This window comes from Bos indicus x Bos taurus, unplaced genomic scaffold, assembly GCF_003369695.1.
Source record: "Bos indicus x Bos taurus breed Angus x Brahman F1 hybrid unplaced genomic scaffold, Bos_hybrid_MaternalHap_v2.0 SuperScaffold_100290, whole genome shotgun sequence".
In the NCBI taxonomy this organism is placed as follows: domain Eukaryota; kingdom Metazoa; phylum Chordata; class Mammalia; order Artiodactyla; family Bovidae; genus Bos; species Bos indicus x Bos taurus.
The window spans coordinates 466,790-493,120 of NW_020867080.1; positions in this window are offsets into that span (position 1 = coordinate 466,790).

A 26,331-nucleotide genomic window follows, 5' to 3' on the forward strand; every position below is an offset into this window, starting at 1 on the left:
CATTTCCTTCTCCAGGGGATCTTCTCAACCCAGGACCTGGGTCCCCCGCATTGCAGGCAGATTCTTTACCGTCTGAGCCACCAGGGAAGCCCTGTGTCACCAAACTGAGACTTAATTACACTTTCAGATCTCTGAGAAATGGAATCTTAAACCAGTCAATTAGGACTGAGCTATGCTGATGACCTGATCGGCTCTAATGAGATTATCTACCTGAGAGACCACTGCCATCTCGAGCAAAGTCACCTTGCAATAACTGACATGCTTTGTTGCCTGCTGCTCTCTGCCTATACAATCTTGGCCTTGTGTAGCTCTTCAGAGCTCCACTAGACTGAAGGCTTCCTAATTTGTGAATCATTGAACAAGGACAGTAAGAGCTTTAAAATTTAACTCAAATTGAATTTTTTTTTTTAAAGTGTTGGGTTTATAGCCACAGATTTTGAAAAAGAGAAAGCTGGTTGCACTCAGACGCAGAAACAGATGTGACCCAGGGTGAGTGACCTCCCCTTTCTCCATCTCGCTTTGGTGGTTGTTTATCTGCTAAATGGAAATAGCAATAAACTCATCTACCTGCCAGGCTTTGTGGGAATTGAAATGATGAAGGATGCAGAGTGCTTAGCACAGGCTCACACTGGGGAGCAGTCTCCCTGACCCGGGAGAAGGCAGCAGGGAGAGCGCTCCCTTCAAGAGAGGCTGAATTTGGTCTGAGAAGCTCATTAGCATGGCTGTGAAGGTAATGGAGTGGGAATTACTTATTCCCTAGAAAGGAAGAGATGAAGTGCATGGAAACCTGCACTGTAGGGCTTGTTTTCTCTCATCTTAGCCCGAGGTCCTCCTGGACTGTCTCCCTTGAGTCTTCTCTTTCCTCCCAACACTCTAGATTCCATATTCCTTTAAAAACATGTCCTGAAATACCTCAAATCGAAATGCTCAATTAGAAATCCTTTGCTTACTCTACTGCACCCACGCAGCTGGAATTGGCTGAGGAAACACACTCGAGGCTGTGTTGAATGACATCAATCCAGTGTGTCACCTTGCACACTTGAAAAGTGAAAGTCGCTCAGTCATGTCCAACTCTTAGTGACCCCTTGGACTGTATAGTCCATTGAATTCTCCAGGCAAGAATACTGCAGTGGGTAGCTTTTCCCTTTTCCAGGGGATCTTCCCAACCCAGGGATTGAACCCAGGTCTCCCACATTGCAGGCGGATTCTTTACCAGCTGAGCCACAAGGAAAGCCCTGCATACTTGAGTGGGTGCTCAGTGCTGCCCCGGAATCATGGCATATTTGCCTCATGCCATGATTGTTCCACCCCCTCGCCCCATGACTATTTCACAACTTCTCTTTTCTCCTCAAATCTTAAACCTCCTCATTCTGTCCATACTCCCTATTTCATGGAGAAAATCATATGAATCAGAAGAGAACCCCACACTGGTTCCTACCACTAAACTTGTCCCATCTCCAGTGCCCTTCCTCTTGGGAGAACTGCCCCTCTCTGCTCCTCTCCCAGACCAACCACTCCATTTGACTCCACGCTCTCACCCACTCAGCACATTATCCTATGATCTGCCTCTCCTTTTGCACCAGTGCCTGAGGTCTCTCTTGTATCATTTTTAATATTCACCTAAGATATTATAATGGCTTCCCAGGTGGCTCAGTGGTAAAGAATCCCCCTGCCAATGCAGGAGACGTGACATCAATCCCTGGGTTGGGAAGATCCTCTGGAGAAGGAAATGGCAACCCCCTCCAGTATTCTTGCTGGGGAATCCCATGGTCAGAGGGGCCTGGCGGGCTACAGTACCTGGCAGATCACAAAAGAGTCAGACAGGACTTAGCGACCCAACAGGATACAATACTGTATGTACTCTTCTAGGTACTACCTGTTTCATTGTATCTTTTAACAGAAAAATATGTTCAAGAGTTGTCCAATGTCGCTGTTTCCAGATACTCTCACCATGTCTTTGGAACTGATTTCAGTCAAGGTTTCCCCAAAGCCACTTGACTGAACTTGGTCTTGTCAAGGTGACCAAGAACTGTCACATTGGCAAGTCCAGTAAGCAGCTCTGATTCCTTGTCATCTTGACAAGAGCAGCCTTTGATTCAGATTATGAGTCTCTCTTTTTTAAAACATCCCTTGCATGTGGCTTCCAGAGCATCATCTTTTTGAATCTCCTGCTCCATTGCCCAGCCCCATCCTCAATCTCCGTGGCTGATGGATGATTCCTTATTTCCTGAAGACTCATGATAGAATGTCACTAGGGGTCTCTGCAAATATTTACTCAACCCTCCTAGGTACTGTCTTCCACTTTCATGGCTTTCAGTATATACATAAACTGACAGCTCCTAAATTTGTATCTCAGCAGGTCTTGCATCCAGAAATAATGCCATTTGGGCATATTGATTATTTTGAATTAAATGTACTTGAGAAACAGCTAGTTCAGGAAGGACACTGGGTCTCCTTTTTCTATTGGGAGGCCGACAGAAGCTAAGGAAAACTGTATCAAATTAAAAATAAGATTTTCCATGCTTCTTGTGTTTAAAAGTGTCATTACTACTGTGCATGCATGTCTGAGTGCACATGAATTACTGAGAAGGCACCTTTGGAATTTCTGCATTCTATAGAGCAGGCTGGCAAGGGAGCAGGTAGCACAGGCTGGGGATACGTAGTCATAAAAGCAGCACTGCTCTGAAGTACGCTCATCCTCAGGAGAAAGCATTATTTATGCAGTTTCCAACTGTTTATTGTCAGGGAAAAGCCACAAAGAGCTAATGTGCCACGACTCTTGTGTTTCTATGTCTTCTGAGCAAGGGCTGGATTGTTCTGTACTATATATTCAAGGAACAGCCTTAGTGATAGAGGGAGGGTCTCTATGCAACTAAGGACAAGTTTGCTTACAACCTTGACAGAGAGAGGAATCTTTCCCCTTGGAGCCGAGGGCAAACATGCTTATTGCCCATTATACAAATTGGGTTTCTGGGGTCCTCTCCTGTAGTACAACCCACAGCACTTGGAGGTAGCCCTCTTTGTGGTACCCTGTGGGAACTGGAGCTCAGGGAAGTGGCATGAAAATGCAGACAGTCTGGCTACTACTGTGGCTTTAGGTAATATATTGTCTTTCATGGAGAAGGAAATGGCAACCCACTCCATGTTCTTGCCTGGAGAATCCCAGGGACGGGGGAGCCTGGTGGGCTGCCGTGTCTTTCATCTCTGGCCTGGAGTTTCAGGTCACCCACCAACATCTCTGCCACTCTGGGAGGGTAAATTGTTAGTTTGCAAGTAGGGTAACATTTCAGACCCTTCACAGTTTGGGTGATGAGGGTGGGATAGGGAGACAGAGATCCCTTTCTAGAAAATAAGAGTGAGGACTTCATGGGCTAACTAACAAGGTTCAAGGGGAGTCCATGAGAACTGGTAGTGAAATTGTTGACAATGATATGAGCAGCTGGACAATAAAAGACCCTTCCCCTTTGTCCACTAGTAAGGGGAGGTGCTCACAAGATCAGTCCAGGGAAACAGGTTGTGTTGTTGTAGTTACCTTTCCTGGAGGCAGAGGAACTTCCTTGAGGGTCCGATGGTCAGTTCAGGTCCGCTGCATTGCAACAATGGGAGCTAGGGTTCACCCTGGCAGGCAAAACCTTTCAGACCCTTTCAGAAAATAGTTATAGAGGAGTATGACTACGCTGAGTGTGAAAGGAGAGAAAATGAAGAGGTGGCATTAGTGGTAAAGAATCTGCCTGCCAATGCAGGAGATACAAGAGACACAGGTTCGTTTTCTGAGTTACGAAGATCCTTTGGAGGAGGGCAAGGCAATCCACTCCAGTATTCTTGCCTGGAGAATCCCATGGACAGAGGAGTCTGGCGGGCTACAGACAGGACTGAACGACTTAGCAACCGTGCCTGCAGAGAAAGAGCTAATTGTTAAAACCTGGGCTGGTTCCCTTGGACCGTGAAGGGGCGGAGCTTGTTAAGGAAGAAAGGCAGCCGCTGAGCCTCATAGAAGCTCAACTTCAGAAACCCGGGGTGGCAACTCTAGATCTACTCGAAGGCAATAGCGCAAGGACTGAGGTTTGATTTGCTAGCAGTGGATTCTCGCTTTGGAAAGGAAATGTTAACCCTCCCAGGCAGATTTCTCTGAGACAATGAAACTCCTAGGGGAAACCATAGCAGAGACGCTGACTAGTTTTCTGGAGCTTGGATTGGATTTAGAAGACGGATAAAAGACACCCGCCGGAGAATGAGAAACTTTTTCCCAAGAAAGTGAAAGTGAAGTCGCTCAGTGGTGTCCGACTCTTTGCAACCCCATTGACTGTAGCCCACCAGGCTCCTCCATCCATGGAGTTTTCCAGGCAAGAGTACTGGAGTGGGTTGCCATTTCCTTCTCCAGGAGATCTAAATTTAGGTATACTCTTGGGGTCAGCCTCACCACCACAGAAAACTTACCTCGCCCTCACTTTGAAATGAGGCAAGAGGTTAAGAGATGTTAGCTTGGCAGTGGGGCCGGGGTACCACCCATCAAAAAGAGTATGCCCTTAAAAGCTGCTGCCGTGGGAGCCAAGCGGAAGTAGGCCGGACCTCGCGGCCTGGTTGGTGGTCCTGGTGGTCCCGGCTGGACAGCAGCCAGAGTGTGCTGCTGGGTCCGTGGTACAAGCAAGCGGCTCCCAGGGTACTAGCAAGAGCGTCTTATCCCCGAAACGGAACACCCGGCGGGCTGAGAACGTCGGGAGTTCGTGTTGTTGAACCAGAACAGCTGCTACGCTGCTGGAAAGCGAAGGTAAGAACGAGGCCTTGAGCAGCAGCCCAGGGCCTATCTTTCTCTGGTCTCCATCCCCCACTTCCTCCCCGCCAACTTCAGCTACTTGAAGTAGAGAGAAAATTAGAGATAGCTCTGAGGTCTCCCTATCGGAAAAGGGGAAGCAGAAACTCTGGCCACCCACTTGTGTGTGCTTGGGGGTGTTGAAAGGGGAGGAAATCAAACTTAAATGATTTTTCTGGACAAATGTGCCACAGGTCCTATCGTCTCCAGGCTCATGGAAGGAAAAGGTGCTGAGAAACAGCTAGTCGTGTTTGCAAAGGGTCCAGGGTGGGGAAGGGAAGCTCATGAGACCTTGGGAGCTTGTGTGTTCTGTTGTTGATTCTGTGTCTGAATGTCTAGTCATTGGTGGGTGAACATTGTACTTCCTGCGCCCCACCCGCCCCATCGCCTTCTTCCTGGTCCTGCCCTGGCTGGCCTGGAAATAAGATAGTGTCTCAGAAGGAGAATGGAAAATTGCACGCTTGGTTACAGGCTTAAAACTAAGAAGAGCAGTGAGAGATCCAGTGGCTCCATACAAGAGGCTTACACTGTAAGCAGAAAGTGAACAGGAGCTAGAGGTTTACAGCCAGTGATCACCAGTTGGATTCAGCTGTTCCTCCCTTTGCCTCAGCGGTTCGCAGGCTTTGGGAGAGTAATTGAATCCACTGCATAGACTTGAGAGCTCTTGGAATGCTTCATGTTCTGAACGGCTGGGCTTGGTTCACTGATGGTTTGGCTGAGCTGAAACCCACTAGTATGTGCTGAGAGGCACCTCAGCATTCAGAGGCCATAATCATGTGTGTTTTTTATCCTGAGTCTCCATGGGGGTGGTGTGTGTGGGTGTGGGTGGGTGGGGGTGTGTGTGTGTGTGTGTGTGTGTGTAGGGTTGGGGCCAGTGCTGCGGTGGTTGATGACTTGATGGCGGGCATTTTATTCTATCCCAAGTTCCCTCAGGGCTCACAGTTGGGGCAGCTGTATGTGTAATGCCTTGGCGGCTGCAACGTCCTTTGTTGACTGATAGGATAGGCACGCGGGCTCAGTTGTGTCTGAGTCTTCTGCAGCCCCATGGACTTCAGCCCACCAGGCTCATCTGTCCGTGGGATTTTTCCAGACAGGAGTACTGAAGTAAGGCAACATTTTCCATTCACAGGTTGAATTCACTGTCGTCAAACCCAAGTTCATGTATGTCTGAAGAACAGTAAGGTACAACAAACTGAAACGTCTGAGTTTGGAGTGGAGAAAGGTTTATTAATCGAGAGGGCACTGGACCAGGAATATGGAAGACGTAGGCTGGGCTCAGATCCATCTTGCTGGCTGACCGGGGTGTAAGGTATATAAACATAAAAGAGGTGGGCCTCGGGATACATGCTCAGCTTGTGCACAGTTCTGATTACTGCATGCTGAGAACTATGCTTTGCAGTCAAGATCGTCAGCCTTCTGGTTCCAACCATTCGGGGATCTAGTGCTTGTGGTCAGCATATAGTCACCATCCTCCATTTGGATCAGGGACTTAGTTCCTGCAGAAGGCCAAGATTGCCATGTATGTCCTTTGAGGAGGAGCTGGAACTCTGTTGTGTAGCCAAACTGTTGTTTCTTGACTGCTTTCCATTTGTTTTCACATTCTCTCACTTCCCTAATTGGTAAATGCTTGAATCTGCCCTTTGGAACTCAGAGAAGGCCTAGGAGACTAAACCTTTTTTCTACAAACACGAAATGGGGAACATGGAAAGGGTTTTGTTCCTGGGTGGGCCCCAGAGAGTCCTGTTTGGTTTCATAACCTCAAGTAATTCCTCCAAAACAGGGATTGTTTACATTATTCAAATGGGACTGGAAACCCTAGTGTCTGCCAGCCAGCTTGGAGGCCCCATTGCAGACCCTGGTGACCTCTGTCCAAGGAACTGGAGTAGGTGCCCTCAGAAACATTCCATTTCCTTTCCAGGGGTACCATGTACTCCCAGGCCTGTGTTTCTTGGGTGAAGACAAGAAGTTCTTGGCTCCCTCCTGAAGACACACCTTACATGTGGTTGAGAGAGCTCTCACATGACCTCACATCTTTCCAAAATGCGGCTGCTCTTGGTTAATCAAAGGAGCTTCCTGAAGGGGTAACTGACATGTGATTTATATGCAACCTGCAGGAAGTGAGCTGTGTATTGGGGAACTTCCATTTAGAAATGGTAAAATCTGTCCCTGATTTTAGCTGAAGTGACCAGTGATGTAGACTTGACCCTGGAAGACCACAGGTCAGTTTCAGCTCACTGGTCTGGGTTGTTACAAAGGACCGATTGCCCTGTTCTTTCTCCTCACACACCAAGGCTGAGTCTGTGCCAGTGTTAATGCCTCCCATTGTACTTGGCTGAATGTTTTGGGCTAGGTAGTGTTTTGGGCTAGGGAGAAAGGTTGATACAGAAACTTCGAATGCTATCTGATGTTCTAATGTAAACCCTGATGGTCTGTGGGATTTGTTCAGATGGTTGGCTCTGGGATTCTGGAGGCCATGGTCAGGGTCATTATTACCACTAGAGTTCTGTTGCCAGTAGTCTCAGTGAAATGTAACCCGAGACACATGTAAGAGGTTGGTCCCAGCCTGTCAGTCACATAGCAGAGTAGTTGTCATAGTGGCGTACAGGAAATTCATCAGAAGCCAGGATGGTATAGAAATGAGGGGCAGGATGACTTCCCTGGCAGTCCAGTGGTTAAACTTTGCCTTCCAATGCAGGGAGTTTGGGTTCAATCCCTGGCAGGGGAGCTAAGATTCCCCATGCCTTGCAGCCAAAAAAAAAAAAAAACAAACCCAAAACATAAAAACAGAAGTGATGTTGTAACAAAGTCAATAAAGACTTTAATGGTCCACATTAAAACAAAAATCTTAAAAAGAAATGAGGGGCGGGTATCATTAGGAGATGACTCCTCATCGGTCTCTCTCATTTCTGTACGTTCTGTGACTAAGGCACTGACTTGCCTTCATTCTAGATTCTTCTAAAGGATGCTTGTACAGAAAGCAGCTATAGAAGATACCGTTTGTCTCTCCAGAGCAAAGGGGAGGTGTATTTACTTACCAGTATAATAAAGGCAATGCTGTCATTTGGAACAAAGGGCAAACATGCTTACTTAAACTTACTTTTCTTCCTTTCTTTTCCTTTTTTAAAAAAATCAGTTTCCAAAGTGTAGGGTTCTTCTCCTGTAACAATGCCTGTAACCCACTACAGGCACCTTGCTTTCTGGGAACTGAAGCTCAGGAAACCAGCAGCAGAAGCCAGTTTTTCTGGCTACCCCTATTGCTTTGAGTAATCAACTGTCCTATATCTATGATGAGAAATCTGATATCTTCTTCTACATCCATGACACCGTGGCAGGCTAACTTGTTAAGCTTGCAAAGTAGGATTAAAATCTCAAATCCTTCACAGTTCTGACAGTACATTCTAGCAAACTCGAATTATGTGTTAGACCTATTCCTCTATTTGAGAGCAATCATCAATTTTATATAATAAAAATGTAACCTGATTTTCCAGTTAGGACAAATGGAAGACTTGATAGTTGCCTTTTTAGAACTGACTTTATTAGAAGAAGAAAAAGACTTTTGTATTGGTTAAAATTATCAAGTAGAAAAAGTTTACTCTCAAAAAAAAAAAAGGCTGGGTCCTCAGAAAAATGTGATGGGCAAAGATGAGGGAAAGTGTAATTCTTTAGGACCAAGGCAGTGTTGAGGTCCCACACAGATTCTGTAAGAGCCTTTATGTAGCAAAATGAAGAATGTTCCAGAAGTGCAGTGGAAACAGGTAGTTGACTAAGTATCTAGCAAAAGGAGAGAAGCATCAGACACCACAGGCGTCACTTAGGAGCTGGGAAAGGCCATTGTTCAGTCTTGCTTCCTCAGGAGGAAGAATCCTGGATCATTATCCCCTCCCACCTTGGCTGAAACCACACTGTTCTCTGGTTTCCTCCACCACACCAAGCTTTTCTTCTTTAGAGGGGCCTTTGTATGACCCATTCCTTTGGCCTGGAATATTCCTTCCAGTGATCTTTGCAAGACTAGTTCCTTCTCACCTGCATTCAACTCTATAAACCAACATTTAGTGACACCGTATATATGCACGTTTTTCTCCCCTACATTATGATGTTAATGCAATCATAAAGGACAATCAAGCAAAACAGGAAACTAAGTGTTTAAAACAAAATCCTGCCCTTGCAGAAGCTGTATTCTAGTGGAATATGAGGGCAGACAATAAAATATGTAAATAATACAATGTCCAAATATTTGGTACTTCAAGTGACAAATTTGAAAGAGAAAAATGAAAGTAGTGAAGAGATAGTGAATGACAGGTGAGGGTTTTTTAATAAGGTGTAGGGAGCATCTCACAAGACACATGGGAACGAAGAACTCAAAAGGTGAGAGAGTGAGTGGCCTAGAGATTTGAAGAAGGCTAGGTCAAGGCAGGAAAAAAAAAAAAAAAGAAGAAGTGCAAGGGCCCTGAGGTAGACGTGTGCCATGCCAGGTGCTAGGAGGGCAGAGAGACCAGTGTGGCTGAAGCAGCATGAGAGGGCGATGGGAGAGGCAGGGAAAGCCCTGCAAGCACCGAGGCCTGATCTAGGTGGGCTGTTCCTGCATGCCGGGGTGGGGCAGGGGGAGCACAGTGTTCCGATGTGCGGGCAGATTGGGGTGATGACTGATGAGGGAGAGAAGGAAAAGTGGAAGATGGAGAAAAGGTGAGGGTAGGACTGAAGGCAGGTCTTAGGGTAAAGCTGAGGACAGCCGATCTGCTGCAGAGGAGAATGACTAGCCCCGTGGAGAAGTCCAAACGTTCATCTGGAGCTCCAGCAGAGACGGCAGCGCTACAGCTGAGTGTGGTGGTGGGGCCTGCAGAACCTCCCCTGTGATCACTTCTGCTTTCTCGGTGAGATAAGAAGCAGGGGCCTTGGCAGAGAGGAAGAAAAAGAAAATATTGGGGGGTTGAAGAAATATTAACAGTAGTAATGAGATGGAATAGAGAAAGGTTATAGGATTGTAGCAGTCCTATACAAGGGTCCTGGAGAGGGCCATGATCAGGAATTTCAAATAAGACTTCTGTACACGGTCATGACCCGCTCCAGGCTAAATTCAGCTGTACGTACAGATGTGGAGTAATCTAGCGATTGTTCATACCTCAACCTCAGTGTTATCCATACTTCCTCAGAGAAGTCTCTCTTCCCCACTCGATGGCGGCCACTCAGTGGTGATAGCTTATTTGAATTCTCTGTGTGGCGTGCGTCACTGTGTCTTTCCCTGTGGATTGAGTTGCCTGGATGTTACCTATTTCCCACATGGAAATGAGAGCAGACATACTTTCTACCTCATTCACTGCCAAATATTAAACAGTACTTGGTACACATTTATTCACTAAATGTGGATTAATGGCCACTCCCTCTTAAAGTGTGTATAAGTGCATGTGTGTGCACTAGAGGATGGCTAATAGCAGATCCATTTGTTTTCTGAATTGTAAGTACAACCTGGAAAGCAGACACCTAGCCCATGAACCACAACTCTCCTCATCCAAACAGGATTGATAACAAAAATGGAAAATCGCTGTAGCTTTCAAGAAAGGAGAGTCTTGGAGAAGACAGTTCAGTATTTAATATTTTGAGTAGGTTTCTTTTTATCCTAGAAAGTAAGTGTTGATAAAGGTTGGCCACACAGGTGATGTCAGAAAACCAGATTTGTTGTTTAAGGTAATTTATGGATTGGTAGAACAGCATAGGTCAATCTTACCATGTTCAGTTCAGTTCAGTCTCTCAGTCATGTCCAACTCTGCGACTTCATGGACTGCAGCACGCCAGGCTTCCCTGTCCATCACCAACACCCAGTTTACTCAGACTCATGTCCATTGAGTTGGTGATACCATCCAAGCATCTCATCCTCTGTCAGCCCCTTCTCCTCCTGCCCTCAATTGTTCCCAGCATCAGGGTCTTTTCCAATGAGTCAGTTCTTCGTATCAGGTGACCAAAGTATTGGGGTTTCAGCTTCAGCATCAGTCCTTTCAATGAATATTTAGGACTGATCTTCTTTAGGATGGACTGGTTGGATCTCCTCACAGTCCAAGGGACTCTCAAGAGTCTTTTCCAACACCACAGTTGAAAAGCATCAATTCTTTGGCCCTCAGCTTTCTTTATAGTTCAACTCTCAAATTCCATTTATGACTACTGGAAAAACCATAGCTTTGACTAGACAGACCTTTGTTGGCCGAGTAATGTCTCTGCTTTTTAATATGCATTCTAGGTTGGTCATAACTTTCCTTCCACGGAGCAAGCGTCTTTTAATTTGACGGCTGCAGTCACCATCTGCAGTGATTTTGGAGCCCAAGAAGATAAAGTCTGTCACTGTTTCCATTGTTTCCCCATCTATTTCCCATGAAGTGATGGGATCAGATGCCATGATCTTAGTTTGCTGAATGTTGAGTTTTAAGCCAAATTTTTCACTCTCTCACTTTCATCAAGAGCCTCTTTAGTTCTTCTTCGCTTTCTGCCATAAGGGTGGTGTCATCTGCATATTTGAGGTTATTGATATTTCTCCTGGCCATCTTGATTCCAGCTTCTGCTTCATCCAGCCTGGCATGTCTCATTATGTACTCTGCATATAAGTTAAATAAGCAGGGTGACAATATACATCCTTAATGTACTCCTTTCCCTATTTGGAACCAATCTGTTGTTCCATGTCCAGTTCTAACTGTTGCTTCTTTATCTGCATATAGATTTCTCAGGAGGCAGGTAAGGGGGTCTGGTATTCCCATCTCTTTCAGAATTTTCCATAGTTTGTTGTGATCCACACAGTCAAAGGCTTTGGGATAGTCAGTAAACAGAAGTAGATGTTTTTCTGGAACTCTCTTGCTTTTTTGATGATCCAATGAATGCTGGCAATTTGATCTCTAGTTCCTCTGCCTTTTCTCAATCCATCTTGAACATCTGGAAGTTCACAGTTCACGTACTGTTGAAGCCTGGCTTGGAGAATTTGAGCATTACTTCACTAGTGTGTGCTGCTGCTGCTAAGTCACGTCAGTCGTGTCTGACTGTGTGTGACCCCATAGATGGCAGCCCACCAGGCTCCCCCGTCCCTGGGATTCTCCAGGCAAGAACACTGGAGTGGGTTGCCAATTCCTTCTCCAATGCATGAAAGTGAAAAGTGAAAGTGAAGTCGCTCAGTCGTGTCAGACCCTCAGCGATCCCATGGACTGTAGCCTTCCAGGCTCCTCCGTCCATGGGATTTGCCAGGCAAGAGTACTGGAGTGGGATGTCATTGCCTTCTCCGCACTAGTGTGTGAGAAGACTACAATTGTGCGGTAGTTTGAGCATTCTTTGGCATTGCCTTTCTTTGGGATTGGAATGAAAACTGACCTTTTCCAGTCCTGTGGCCACTGCTGAGTTTTCCAAATTTGTGGCTTATTGAGTGCAGCACTTTCACAGCAGCATCTTTCAGGATTTGAAATAGCTCCACTGGAATTCCATCACCTCCACTAGCTTTGTTTGTAGTGATGCTTTCTAAGGCCCACTTGATTTCACATTCCAGGATGTCTGGCTCTAGATGAATGAGATTACACCATTGTGATTATCTTGGTTGTGAAGATCTTTTTTGTACAGTTCTTCTGTGTATTCTTGCCACCTCTTCTTAATATCTTCTGCTTCTGTTAGGTCCATACCATTTCTGTCCTTTATCGAGCCCATCTCTGCATGAAATGTTCTCTTGGTATCTCTAATTTTCTTGAAGTGTTCTCTAATCTTTCCCATTCTATTGCTTTCCTCTGTTTCTTTGCACTGATCACTGAGGAAGGCTTTCTTATCTCTCCTTGCTATTCTTTGGAACTCTGCATTCAGATGGGTTTATTTTTCATTTTCTCCTTTGCTTTTCACTTCTCTTCCTTTCATAGCTGTTTGTAAGGCCTCCTCAGACAACCATTTGGCCTTTTTGCATGTCTTTTTCTTGGGGATGATCTTGATCACTGCCTCCTGTCATGAACCTCCCTCCATAGTTCTTCAGGCACTCTGTCTCACTTGGTAGGTGAGAAAAAACATAGCTAAAGTCCGTGGCTTAATCAAGAGGTCAAACTATTAAAGTTCTTAGACTGTGAATGGTGGGGGTTAAATGAGCTTCCTTGATTTGTTATTTTCAGTTTTTTCCCTGTGTGTAAGACAAGAGGACATGTTTCAGCATTAGCAATGGTGTTGTTACCAGATAGGGAGAGTCTCGTGGGCCTTGGTTCTTGGTAAGGACACAAAGAAGAATCTGAGGTCTTACCTGTGGAAAAACAAGTTTATTGAAGAAAGAAACAACACACCTCAAAGGAGAGGTGGGCCAAGCCAAGAGGGGCTCTTGTGCCAGAGTGGTAAGGTATGGGGTTTTCAAGACAAGGCGTTTTTACATTTTCGTCTAGGTGGGCATGGACCGACAGTTTTGATTGACATTTGCAAGTTACATAACAGCCTGTATTGCACATGTCTTTGCCACAATTCAGTCTGTTATACTCAGATGTATGTATGTATAAAATATTTATGAACCTTTAAAGGGCTCCCAGCTGCCTAAGGTCACTAGAGGACACAGCTTTGCATGAAGGGCGCATGCGTGTAGTTAGAGAGGTCCCTATGGTTAGCTTGTATACCCCGTGCACCTAGGGTGCATGTGCTCAAGTTGGAAAAATCTCTGGTTGTTTTGTAGCTTATCTGTGAGTTCTCCTGGGCCACATTGGGAGGTGTCTGGGGTGGGGTTTGGAGATCATCTTGAATCATTTTCATCTAGGCCACCCCTCTTTGCTCATGCCGAACTTATTGGGAGAAAATTCAACAGAGCTGGTCAACAATGGAACAAAATACTGGGCTCCCCAGTATTGATATCCAGACACAAACCAGATTAGGTGATCTTGTCTAGGTTGACAGTTAAACTGTTGGCAGGTATTCAGGTGGGCAGATCTGTGTGTATATATTAATGTAAAAACAACTCAGAGTATGTTTTACTACTTTGTACATAATGGCATCATCACCACTACTTACCGTTACAGTAACCATACACTGAAGGGCAAGCATGTTTCTGTGTATGTGTGTGTAACCACACGCCATGGACTAAAGAAGGGCTAGTTACCCAGTTTGCATGTTTTTATCATTAAATTAGCATCTGTACCAGCAAATGGACAAAGAAAAGAGAAGATGGATTTGGTGAAGGTAATTCTGCTGGTGATTCTCATAAAATACTGGGTTGGGGGGGAGGTTGCGGATCTTTTTTCTAAGATGAAATCACTCTTTGCATCCCCACTTCTATCACCCGGATTTTAGTTCCTAGTTTTGCCTTGAGTGTTGTAGCTTCCTCCACACTTGCCCCAATGTGATCAATTTTCCACATGATAGTCAAGGTGCTGTTGCTAACATACGGATCTAACTGTGCCTCCCCGCTGTTTAAGGACCTCCAATGATGTGCCAGCAGACTCTGTCAAGTCTTTAAGAAAGCTTTTAGGCGCCCTCATGATATGAACCCTATTGACGTCTCCAGTCATATCCCTGATCCTTCCTCTTCTCACCCATGACATCTTAGTCTTGTTCAACTTCATATCCTTACATATACTTTCTCATCGAGTTTGGGTTTCTGCCAGGAGTTCTCATTAGCATGCTTTGCCTGGAAAACTCCCACCATCTTGCAGGAATCACAAGGCATTTCCCTACCACCTCTGCCCTTCAAGATGTTGGGTGTCCTTCCTGTGTACTCACATAGGCCCATCATTTTCAGGTTCATTGCTGTCTGCTTTTCTTTTTCCTTGTCATTTGTAAGCTTATCAAGAGCAGGAACCATATTTGGCACTTTCTATTTTATAGCCCCAATGTATGTCATAGTGTAGGCTCGTGGTAAATATGTCATATATCTTTGAAAGAGTACATTTTTGTTCATTGTAATAGCTTTGAAATTGATTATATTTTAATTATATATATGCATATCTAATATATGATACTGTCACAGGTGATCTTTATTTTGGCTTTTTGTTAGGATGATTTGCATTTTCAGATTGCTTTTAATTCATAAAATTTCATGGCTTCATTATGTTAATGACCTTAATTAGGCATCTGTATGGGCTTCTCTGTCAATAACTTGTGAGCTGTCTCTTAAGACTGGCTGATAAATCAAACGAACCTACAGTTAAGAGGCAGACATGATGTTACTGAAGTGAACGGGTTTAGATGATGGAAAATACTAGGCATGGAGTCGTGTTATCTCTTAGCTCCATGCAGAGACTTGAGGCTTGGCTGGTTTTGGTCACGTGATCGAATAGGGTACCAGATCCGTCTTACGGTGTGCGGAACCCTGGAGACCGCCACTGAGACACAGGCACTCTCCTCCCGAGTCATCTCCTTAGAACCTGTGGTGGTGGGTACGAGTGACATAGGAAACAGAGAGGTGTTTGCCTAACACTCTGGGACAATGTGGATGATGCTACCTATTCATAGTTCTGAGTGAGCTTGAATGATGCAGGTTCTGTTTCCTTGCAATGGCAGGAGCTTTATTAAACAAACATATGTGGAGCTAAGCCTGAGGGTAGGCATTCCTGGCAGCTGAGGGAAAGGGGAGGCATGGTTTGCCAATGCCATCTGCTTAATTTTCCTAATAATCCAACACCTGCCAGTGAGAGTCATCTTGTCTCCCCAAATGGCTGAAAATTGTAGAAACACCAATAATAACTTCTCTCAAGCCCCTCACGCTCTTTAGTAGGAGACTGACTTTCCAGCTTACCTGTTTGCTTTAAAATGATGAGGATGTTGGTCTCTGAGCATCTCCTGAGTACCTGCAGCATTCTCGGCACTCTCAGAAATCAGACTAATTAAATAACAGGCTTCTGAGAGAAATAAACCTTTCACCCAGTAGAAACGTCAGTGAAAATTACTACCAGTTCTTGAATTGGCAGCCTGGGTAAGACTGGATTTTCTTTTAACCAGCTTTAAAATTTAATTCCTAGGTAAGCATTTGCCTCTCTCACAAGAATGAAAGAATGTTTGTATTCTAATGTAAAAGTTACCACGATTTAGTGTCTGATTTATTTAGATTTTGTGGAGTTAGTTTAGACTAAGTTCTTTGAAACCAGAATTTTCTCCCACACACTCTTGGCTGGTTTTCAAAGGTCCCTGCAGCCATCGTCTGTTCATGTCCTGATCACTGTGAAGGCAGGTAGGGGAGGCAGAAGGGGACTGGCCAAACAGTTCCGGGGAGCTTGGACCTGTTCTCCCTGAAGGTACACACCCCTCCTAACTCTTTATAAAACAAAAGGAACATTTGAGCAACAGCAATCTATCTTTTGTGACGATGTAATTCTATTCATCTCTCTAAATGGTAAATAGTGACCTTCCTTAACAAATACTAGGGCTTAAGGGTAAAGTTGAACCTTGCAAGCATTAATTCTTGGGAGAATGAGAAGGTATTATTTGAACTATGTTTTCCGTCTTAAGCCTGGGAAGTGGGTTCTATTTTCAGACACTCTCAATCTGGAATAAAGGGGAATCAGCAGTAGCAATCGACTTCTTCTGGTCAGATTGATTTTGTTTCTGTTGTTGTGTATTAAGATCCAATATCAGGAAACAGCTCTTACAAGGCGAAAGCATCAAAGTCTAATATGTTGGAAATACATATCACTAGAGAAAAGTGATTCGCTGGAGTGAGAAAGTGCACGGCAGTCACTGATCCCGGTCTCATTTTTCTAAGAAAGGATTTCATTGGCAATATAAAATCCTTCGATGTATTTTCTTGACAGTTTGTACAAGACTTTGACCCAAATACAACATGAAATGTAATCAATGATAAATACATAATCTGGCAGGATTTCACAGAGACCAGATCACCATCTCTTTTGTCCATTGCCACTTATATTTCTTGCCCAGTTTCATTGTCAAGGATTGGTTCTAAGCCATTATTAGCCAGTGCGTTGATATTTTCATTTTTCCATAATTAGTGTGTGTGATGCTGACAGTGAAAACAAATTGCTTATCTTACTTTTGAAACCATGTTGAATAAATATCTCAGAATTTACCATTGCCTGAACAAAACAATAATTTTGAAGGTAACTTATTTTTCTAAGACACAATTGATAGCCTAATTTTAGCCTCAGGAAAATAATTAAGCCACAGAAGGATGAAATTAAAATTACATGAAATCTGAAATATCTGGAGAATGCCAAGGTTCTGAATTTTGAGATGCAGTATGGTGGGGTGAATTGATAAAAAGACAAGCGAAAAATAAGAATGTAGCAAATAAAAACTAGACCAAAACCCATTAAGCTTCATGACTCCTCTTGCACCTTCTCTGAATCCCAGATCATCTCACTGTCCCCTCATCTACCCTCTGACAGGGTTCTAGTGTTGAGTGTGTGTGTGTATGAAGACTAAGTACAACCTCTGACTAGTTTCTCGTATGTTTTCAGTGTATCTACATGAGTTTGTGTGTGTGAAGACTAGGGAAATTAGAAACATATCATGCTTTTTTCTCTATTTATAAATTAACAACAAAAGAAGAAATTGCTGCTGTTAGGAATCCCTGTGATGAAACAGAAATCACTTTTCTTACCCTCCTGAATGTCTTCCCTCAATTTTTCACTTCTACATCCTATTTTCTTTCATCTTAAAGACACATTAAAATATTTTTTCCTAAACATGATCTGTGCAGGGACATAATATGCCTTTAAGAGAAGTGTTTCCAATTCATAAATATTTCCAATTAATAACATGAAATACCTAACTGTTCCACTAAGATAGTGTCAGAAGGTTCAGAGTAAGTTTTGTTTCCGAAGATAGTTCACTTTTATCAGTGCCTTGCATGGACCTTGATAAAACCTGGCCTGGAAATAGCTGATATGCATGAAGAAACATTTCAGACATGGTATGAAGATAGAGATATTTTTCAATTCAGGATACAAATGAGACATTATAAATAGTTTGAGAATAACTTCAAGTACTAGATAAATACTGTGATAAAACAAGTTAGGAGTTTTCAAATAAAATAGTATCATTTTTCCAAAAGTTTCAGGAGTCCAACATAGAGCTAGCCTGTGTGCTGCCTTTACGTACCATGTAATAATGCATTACAATTTCTTGGAAGCTTATTCTGAATCATATGAGAAAGCAACTTTAAAGCTAGAAGGGACCTTCACTATTACTCAATGAAATCTTTCCTTTTACAGATTAGATCAGTGGCTTCTCAAAGGTCTCTGTGATTGAATTTTTTTCCCTCAGTCATGTGTGCCTGGTTATGGTAGAAATAGGATTAAAAAATTTTTGACCTCTAATCTAGTGCTGAATTGGTGGTGGTGGTTTTTCTTATTATAGTTATTTTAAAGATACTGTCCAGTAAAGCATTTCGGAGTTTCTCTTTGCATAGAGGCTTTGTGATTCTGTTTACTTTGTTGTAATAATAATGCATGTATAATTTTCTACTTCAGTCCTTTTTCACCTAGCAGAGGTTCATGACCCTATTTCACATCTTTATATCTTTATGAGGTTTTCTCTGTTATTACTTTATTTTTTCTCATTTATTACTTTAGAGTAGCGAAGAATCGGAGAAGGCAATGGCACCCCACTCCAGTACTCTTGCCTGGAAAATCCCATGGATGGAGGAGCCTGGAAGGCTGCAGTCCATGGGGTTACTGAGGGTTGGACACAACTGAGCGACTTCCCTTTCACTTTTCACTTTCATGCATTGGAGAAGGAAATGGCAACCCACTCCAGTGTTCTTGCCTGGAGAATCCCAGGGACGGGGGAGCCTGGTGGGCTGCCGTCTATGGGGTCGCACAGAGTTGGACACGACTGAAGCGACTTAGCAGTAGCAGTAGTAGTGGAAGAATTTGGCGAAAACATATTCAGACAATGAATAGTATTAAAAATATAAAATCTTCCCATATAAACATTCACTGTATGTCCTGGTGTCACTCCCACAGGTAAATACTTTAATCATTGCTTGTTGAATTGTGTTCCTGATTACCACGACGTTTCTAAGTGAGTTTATTTTCTAGTTCTTGTTTGGTCAACTTGAAGTAGGATCAACAGAAAACTTCCAGAGTACAGCTTACTTTAGCTCTGTGCATCTATGCCTTTGACCCTTGACTCCTTTATTCCCCAATGCATGTGAGCCAACATAATTCATGGGCTTCCCGGAATCCCCCTGCCAATGCAGGAGACACAAGAGAGATGTGGGTTCAATCCTGGGTCAGGAAGATCCCCTTAGGAGGAAATTGCAACCCGTTCCAGTACTCTTGCCTGAAAAATTCCACGGACAGTTGAGCCTGGTGGGCTACAGTCCATGGGGTTGCAAACAGTTGGATGTGACTGAGCACAATATAATTCAAGGACTGATTTTGAGAGACTCTGGTCCAAAAAGCAGTTCTATAAAAATAGGTTATTTTGCGGTTTGATTAAGGTAATCCTGTTATCATTAGTGACCTTGAGCATCTTAAAAAAAAAAAAGTCAAAGTGTGAAAGAAAACAAAAGCTCACACTAACCCTATTGTGTGTGTGTGTCAGACTCAGTCGTGTCAGACTCTTTACGACCCCATGGACTGTAGCCCACCAGGCTCCTCTGTCCATGGTATTTTCCAGGCAAGAATACTGGAGTGACTTGCCATGCCCTCCTCCAGGGCATCTTCCCAACCCAGGGATCAAACCCAGCTCTCTGGCATTGCAGGCAGATCCTTTACCCTCTGAGCCAACATTCTATTACTCTGTGACAATTACTTGATATTTTTCTGTTCCCGTCCCCCTTTTTTATATGTACATATGGATAACTTTCTTATTAAATATTTTAAAGAAATTCTTAAATATTAATCAAAATAAATGTTCTAATATTCTCTGATATTAAAAAAAAATCTAATTGCTATTTTAGTTGAAGTTAGGAATAACTGACTTCTCTATAGGCAATGGCACCCCACTCCAGTACTCTTGCCTGGAAAATCCCATGAACGGAAGGGCCTGGTAGGCTGCAGTCCATGAGGTCGCTAGAGTCGGACACGACTGAGCGACTTCACTTTCACTTTTCACTTTCATGCATTGGAGAAGGAAATGGCAACCCACTCCAGTGTTCTTGCCTGGAGAACCCCAGGGACGGGGGAGCCTGGTGGGCTGCCGTCTCTGCAGTCGCACAGAGTCGGACACGACTGAAGCGACTTAGCAGCAGCAGTAGCTATATTGCTCAATCTTCTTGTCCAGGAAAAAGGAATCTCCATTAATTCTTATGTAATTTCTCCTTGCAAAAGACCCACATAATTCTGTTTAGGATCAATTCAAAGTGTTCTCTTAAATTTTATTTTGGCATGTATATATTTATTTTATTGAAGTACATTTGATGTACAATATTATGTAAGGTGCTGGTGTACAGTATAGTGATTCACAATTTTAAAGGTTATACTCCACTTATAGTTATTATAAAATATTGGCTGTTTTCCCTATCTGTACAGTATAGTTTATTTTATACCTAAAAGTTTGTATTTCTTCCTCCCTTTTACCTATAATGCCCCTCCCCTCTTCCCACTGGTAACCACTAGTGTCTCTGCATCTGTGAGTCTCTTTCTGTTTTGCTGTATTCACTAATCTGTTGTTTTTTCAGTTCCACATATAAGTGATATAATACAGTATTTGTTTTTCTGTCTGACTTGTTTCATTTAGCATAATACCCTCCAGGTGTATTCATGTTGCTACAAATGGCAAAAATTCATTTTTAAGTGGTAAGTTTTCACTGTAGCAATTTTGGATTCTAAAATTTTCATCAGTTCAATCGCTCAGTCGTGTCCGACTCATTGCAACCCCATGGACTGCAGCATGCCAGGCTTCCCTGTCCATCACCAACTCCCAGAGCCTACTCAAACCCATGTCCATTGAGTCGGCGATGCCATCCAACCATCTCATCCTCTGTCGCCCCCTTCTCCTCCTGCCTCCAATCTTTTCCAGCATCAGGGTCTTTTCCAGTGAGTCAGTTCTTCACATCAGGTGGCCAAAATATTGGAGTTTCAGCTTCAGCATCAGCCTTTCCAATGAATATTCAGGACTGATTTCCTTTAGGATGAACTGGTTGGCTCTCCCATATATATAATAAATTTATTACATATTTAATTTTTCTCAGCTTATTTTTTGCATGTGTTCTATTGAAGTACATTTTACATATAGCATCATATAATTTAAGGTGTACAGATGATGATATGATTATATATTGTAATATGGCTGTCTTTGAAGCAATAGTTAGCACCTCTATCATGTCACAGAATTATTCTTTTTTGTGGTGAGTGTAAAAGCTAGTCACCTTACCAGTTTGATTTCCACTACAATTTGTCTATATTCACTGTGCAGTAGATGCCCAGGATTTGTTCACGAGTTGCAATTTTGTGGCTTTAAACATCTCTCGTATTTCCCGACCCTCAAGCCCCCCTAGTAACACAGTTTTACTCTGTTTTCACAAGTTTGGCTTTTTAAGATTCTACATAGAAGTGAGATCGTAGAGTTTTTGCATTTTTCTGTCTGTCATCTCTCTTAACATATGCTCAGGATCCATCCATGTGGGCCCAAATGCAGGATTTCCTTCATATGTCACATTTTTATCCCTTGTCTGTACGTGGACACAGGTTGCTTCTATATCTTGGCTATTGTGAGAATGCTGATTCACGTGGGAGTTCTGGTGTCTCTTGAGATCCTGAGTCCATCTCCTTTGTGTATATATCCAGGAGTGGAACTGCTGTGTCACATGGTAGTTCTGTTTCTTAATGTTTTAAGGAATCTCCATGTTGTTTTTCATAGTGGCTGTAACAACTTAGATTCCCACCAACAGCGCGCAAGGGTTCCCTTTGCTCTGTATACTTTCCAATACTTGTTAGCTTTTGTGTTTTTGATGACAGCTATTCTAACAGGAGTGAGGAGATATCTCGTGGTTTCGATATGTATTTCCCTGATGTTGAACATCTATTTATGTACCCATTGGCCATCTGTTTCTTTTATTTGGAAAAAATCTGCCCAGTTTTTAATCAGATTGCTTATTTTTGTTATTATTGAGTTTTATGAGTTCTTTATATTTAATTAGGTTATTTTAACCCCTTACTCAGTATATGGTTTGCAAATGTTTTTTCCTGTTCTGTAAGTTGCTTTTCATCTTGTTGATTGCTTCTTTTGCTGTGCAGAAGCTTTAACTGTGGTTTAGTCTCACTTACTGATGTGTTGTTTGTTTTTTTTTAAATTTTGTTGTTTGTGCTTTTCGTGTCTTAACCAAAACAGCATTGCTAAGACCAGTGTCAATCCCCAATGTTTTCATCTAAAAGTTTTTGATACGTTTATATGGTTAAATCTTTGATCCATTTGGTGTTAAGTTTGTAGGTGATGTATAAGGCAAGGGTCTAATTTCATTATTCTGTATGTGTTTATTGAGTTTTCTCAGCACCATTTGTTGAAGAGACTATTTTTTCCCCTATTGGATGTTCTTAGATCCCTTGTCAAATACTTTGTGAATCCAAATCCTGGAATCTTTTCTGTTCTGTTGTTCTATGAGTATATTTTTATGCCAGTACCAAACTGTCTTAATTGCTGTTTGTTGTTCCATCACTAAGTCATATCTGACTCCTTACAACCTCATAAACTGCAGCAAGCCAGGCTTCTCTCTCCTTCCATATATATAAAACCATAGTTTTATAATATAGTTTGAAATTGGGAAGTAGGATGCCTCCAGCTTTGTTCTTCTGTGTCAAGATTACTTTGTCTCTTCAGAGTCTCTTGTGGTTTCATACGAATCTTAGAATTGGTTTTCTTTGTTCTGTGATGAATGCCATTGGAATTTGGACTGAACACATTCTGAAGGAGATCAGCCCTGGGTGTTCTTTGGAAGGAATGATGCTAAAGCTGCAACTCCAGTTCTTTGGCCACCTCATGGGAAGAGTTGACTCATTGGAAAAGACTCTGATGCTGGGAGGGATTGGGGGCAGGAGGAGAAGGGGATGGCAGAGGATGAGATGGCTGGATGGCATCACTGACTCAATGGACTTGAATCTGAGTGAACTCAGGGTGTTGGTGATGGACAGGGAGGCCTGGCGTTCTGTGATTCATGGGGTCACAAAGAATCAGACACAACTGAGCAACTGAACTGAACTGAACTGATGGATGGCTTTGGATAATATGAACATTCTAACAATATTCCAATCCATGAACACAAAATGTCTTTTAATTTGTATGTGTCTTCTTAGGTATTCTTTTGAGCATAGCCTTGTAGCTTGTTATTATACAGATCTTTCACTTCCTTGGTTAAATGTATTTCTAGGTAGTTTTATTATTTTGATGCTACTGTGAAATGAGATAGCTTTCTTTACTTCCTCTTCGGATGTGTTATAGAATATAGAAATACAAATAATTTCTGCATGTTGATTTTTATATCCTGCAATTTTACTGAATTGTTGATTTAGTTCAATAGGTTTTTTGGTTGAGTCTTTGAGATTTTGTATATAAAAAAGTCATTTCATCTTCAAATAAAATTTTACTTCTTCCCTCCTGATGTGAATGCCTATTTTTTTCTTGCTGGGTATCTCTGGCTAAAACTTCAGTACTATGTTGAATAAGAGTGATGAAAGTATACATCTTTATCTTGTTCCTGATCTTAGAGGAAAAGCTTTCAACTTTTCACTACTAAGTATAATGTTGTGAATTTGTTTTCTATGGAGTTTATATGTTGAGGTATGTTCTCTTCATACCTAATTTGTAGAGAGTTTTCATAATGAAAGTATGTTGTATTTTGTTAAATACTTTTTCTGCATCTATTGAAATGATTATGTGACTTTTGTCTTTAACTAATGTCTATCAGTTAATTTGCATATTCTGAACTGTCCTTGCATCTCAGAGATGAATCCCACTTGATGGTGTATGGTCCTTTTAATGAGCTGTTGAATTCAGTTTACTAGTATTTTGTTGAGAATTTTTGCTTATATATGCATTAGGGATGTTGGCCTATATTTTTTTTATTTCATTATATGGTTTTTGTATGAGGAGAATGGTGGTCTAATAAAATGAGTTTTGAAGTGTTCCCTCCTCTTCCATTTTTTGGAGAAGCTTGAGAAGAATTGGCATAAATTACCTTAAAACTTGGTAGAATTCATCTATGAACCCATTTGATCCTGGGGTTTTCTGTGTTGTGTTTTTACTTCTTTGATTTCTTAGACTCATTGGTTGTTAAGTAACATGTTTAATCTTCGTGGTTCTGTGTTTTCTTCCCACTTTTTTCTTGTGATTTATCTGAAGACGATGCTTGATATGATTTTAATTTTCTTAAATTTGATGTGACTTGTCTAGTAACTTATTGTGATCTAGTCTTTATGTTGATTTCAGTGAGAGTCACTCTATATATAGTTGTAGTTTTGATGCTTTTTGAGAGAAGTAAACTGAAGGTCTTCCTACGCCACCATCTTTATTATGTTCCTCTTAATGAGTTTTAAGAGTTCTTCATGTATCCTAGGATAAATCCTTTAGCAGATACATGCTTTGCAAAGATTTTCTCCTGGTCTATGGCTTTTGATTTTACTTTCTAAACAGTATCTTTTGAAGAACAGATATTTTTAAGTTTTATATGTATTTATTAATATTAAGAGAAATTTTTAAAATTTTATTGAAGTATAGTAGATTTACAATGTGTTAGTTTCTGGTATACAGCAAAGTGATTCAGTTTATATATACATACACACACACACATATAATTTCATGTTCTTTTCCATTGAAGATTATTACAACATACTGAATATAGTTCCCAGTGCTATACAGTAGGACCTTGCTGTTCTTTTATATTTAGTACTTTGTATTTGCTAATCTCAAATTCCTAATTTATTCCTCTCCCCCTTTCCCCTTTGGTAACCCTAAGTTTGTTTTCTTTGTGATTCTGTTCCTGTTCTTGAAAATCAATTCATTTGTATCATCTTTACAGTTCCACACATCAGTGATAATCATATGATATTTGTCTTTCTCTGTCTGACTTACTTCACTTGATCATGTTGCTGCAGATGCTAGTATTTCATTCTTTTTATGGCTGAGTAGTATTCCAGTGTGTGTGTGTGTGTGTGTGTGCACACGTGCTTCCCTGATAGCATTCCTCTGTGTGTGTGTGTGTGTGTGTGTGTGTGCGCACATGCTTCCCTGGTAGCTCAGCTGGTGAAGAATCTGCCTGCAATGCAGGAGACCCCAGTTCGATTCCTAGGTGGGGAAGATCCCCAGGAGAAGGGATAGGCTACCCATTCCAGTATTCTTGGGCTTTCCTTGTGGCTCAGCTGATAAAGAATCCACCTGCCATGTGGGAGACCTGGGTTTGATCCCTGGGTTAGGAAGATTCCCTGGAGGAGAGCATGGCAACGTACTCCAGTATTCTTGCCTGGAGAATGCCATGGACAGAGGAGCCTGGAGGGCTGCAGTCCATGGGATCCCAAAGAGTTGGAAATGACTGAGTGACTAAGCACAGCACAGCATATATATACATACACACACATACATACACTACATCTTCTTTATCCATTTGATTATTGTAAGTAGTACTTCTATGAACATTGGGTTGCATGTATTTTTTTGAATTAGAGTTTTTCTGCATATATGCCCAGCTGCCGGAGCCAGCCGGCAAAGTCGATCAGGTCCCGAGAACGTGCACGGTGGGGCTAAGAAAGAAACTAAAGCAAGAGACTACAAAGATGGGGTCGAGAGGTTCAGACACGTCACCACGAAGGGATGCAGTCTGACCCCAACTTTATTCAACATCTCATATTTATACAGAAAAGCGTGAGAAAGACAAGACAGTTGACATTTTTTCTTGGTTGGCCTATACATCTTACAAACAGTCACAAGAAATCTTGAGAGCATGGGAATGGCTCCCTGTTATTATTTCTTACACCAGATAACATTTCTCTGTGCGTGAGAAGTTTGCACAGAACTCCAGGTGCCTGCAGTAAATAAGCGCCTAATCTCTGGGGTGGCGGGACAGAGAGCTATGTTTGCAAGCAAACCCTGAAGGACTGAGGCAGCTCCCAGAGCTGTGTCCTTCGGACAAAGGACCCCGTTCTCACGGGCAGCTCCCCGCACCCAGCAGTGGGATTGCTAGATCACTGTAACTCCATTTGTAGTTTTTTTGTTTTGTTTTGTTTTACCATTTTCATCTTTATTCACCTCCATGCTGTTCTCCGTATTTGCGTTCCCACCAGTTTACATTCCCACCAACACTGTGGTCTCCACACCCTCTCCAGCATTTATTATTTGTAGGTTTTTTAGTGATGGCCATTCTGACCAGTGTGAGGTGATACCTCATTGTAGTTTTGATTTTCTCTGGAAATTAGTGATGTTGAGCATCTTTTCATGTGCCTATTGACCATCTATGTATTTTCTCTGGAGAAATGTCTATGCAGGTCTTCTGCCCATTTTTTTTAATTAGATTTTTTTGTTGTTATTGAGTTGTATGAGCTGTTTGTATATTTTGGAAATTAAGCCTTTGTTGGTTGCATTGTTTGCCAGTCTTGATTATGGTTTCCAAGATACTGCTAATTTTAAATGAAGTCCAAGTTATTAATTTGGTTTTC